Raw genomic sequence first — 1,872 nt, 5'->3', positions numbered from 1 at the left:
ATCTTAATGAATAAAAATTCTTCTGATAGAATAAATGGGTTAATAGAAACCAATGTAGCAAAGAACACAAAATAACTGTGGTTAGCTCCTGTTTTTAAGGCAGGAACTCCTTGAAATTTTGGGTATTTGAGTATATTTAAGAATTTAAGGATTGGAGAAAACGCATGTTATAATCTAATAGAAATAGGAGCCAAATCTTAAGTCTTATATATATATATATATATATATATATATATATAAGACTTAAGATTTGGCTCCTAAGACTTAAGATTTGGCTCCTATTTCTATTAGATTAAGTGACCATCTAACACTATATTATTAAGTAATTAACTTAAAAACCGTACTCCGTGCGAACGTTTAAGATAAGTCCTTTCGGAGGTCTAAGTGGGCCTCCGGCCCAAAACTAAGCAATGCTAAACAGCATGACTGTAATATGTTTATAATGACTATATGTCCTAGTGGAGTTTGATCAGAGGCTAAGGAGAATTAATTCTGTAACGCGATCCAGTCCCAAGTTGAATTCCAACTTTTGGCCAATTTGTCATAAAGTTCTTATCTCGACGCACAATTAACGAAGTGAATGTCATTTATCTCCCCCTTCATCTCTGACGTCATCTGACAACCGCCAACCAAGATAAAGCGAATCAGCCAAGATTTACCTGCTAGAAATAGCAACTCAATTGCTTTTAAATCAGATCCCAATGCTGGATATTCAAGAACCAAATGTAGGGCAGATTTTCGATCCCGGGATAATCCCGATTCCAAAATGGGTATAATATGTTTATGTAGAGCTAATGTAGACTGAGACTCGGGGGTCCAGGACGGACAGACAGAATTTCGCGCGTATTAATATAAATATGTTATTGTATTTTATACTAAAGGAAGGTGTTTTTGCAAATAGTAGATTAGTAGATGTCATTAGAATTTTTTTGAAGAAGATCTGGCTGCTTTTTCTAGTAAGCCGAGCGACTACGTACAGGTTTTCTCTTTAGCAGATGTTTTTCTGTTTTTCAGATCTTGTGAATATCTGACTTTTGATGGTGCATTGTGTGTTTGGAAAGGAATTTATTGTTGCGCGCGATCAATCTGAGCCCTTCGTTTAATACTGTTGGCACAGCTAAAGTGTTTACGGTTTGTATTATGCTTTTAACACTAGCTTCACATTTCATTATCACTTTCTGCCTTCTGTAATATCCTATCACTGATTTAAAAAAAGGGAAAAAAAATATCTCTGTTGCCTTATGATTCTACATAAAAATCGTCAACACTATCTTAACCGCTTCCATTACCAACAATAAAATCGCAGGTAGCACCATCACCGCTGCTACCACTACCACTGCTGTCGCTGCCACTATCACAGCCACTATTACCACGCTGTCTTCACTGCTGCGACCACCACCACAACGATCATCGTCATCATCACCATTAATACCCTCCCCCCCACACACACCACCACCATCACCACCACCATCGACGCCTCCACCGCAGCACTGTTAGCACCACCAACACCACCACCAGCACCACCGTCGCCACCACTATTCTATGCTAATTCCTATGGTCGGCATCAATATTTGCATTCGTTTGATATTTTCTCCGAATTTGATGCAGTGAAAACAAATCAAAATTAAATTACCATACCACCGTCGGTACCACCATCACTACTGGCATCACTCCCACCACCACAACTACCACCACAACCGTCACCGTTCCCGCCGCTGCCGCCGCCGCCGCCGCCACCACCACCACCACCTCCACCACTATCATCAATAATACCACATTCAACACCGTTACCATCACCTCTATCAAAGCTACAATCATCAATACCATCACGCCATCAACACCACCATTAATACCACCACTACCACTGCTGTT

General features: G+C 40.0%; 1 long non-coding RNA gene across 2 annotated transcripts in view; it reads left to right on the top strand.

Moving 5' to 3' along the window:
- The window catches only part of LOC106875031 (uncharacterized), a 19,375-nt gene that overhangs the window by 11,109 nt on the left and 6,394 nt on the right, over nucleotides 1-1,872 (top strand). The window contains exon 3 of one of the 2 annotated variants that reach the window (XR_001410074.2): nucleotides 1,015-1,131. The exons of the other annotated variant lie outside the window; for it this stretch is intronic. This is a non-coding gene — a long non-coding RNA (uncharacterized LOC106875031). The remainder of the gene's footprint in view (nucleotides 1-1,014; nucleotides 1,132-1,872) is intronic. 2 annotated transcript variants of the gene reach the window in all.

Source organism: Octopus bimaculoides, chromosome 17, assembly GCF_001194135.2.
Source record: "Octopus bimaculoides isolate UCB-OBI-ISO-001 chromosome 17, ASM119413v2, whole genome shotgun sequence".
Taxonomy (NCBI): domain Eukaryota; kingdom Metazoa; phylum Mollusca; class Cephalopoda; order Octopoda; family Octopodidae; genus Octopus; species Octopus bimaculoides.
Note: the sequence above shows the minus strand (reverse complement) of the source record. Positions and strands in the feature narration are given on the sequence as shown.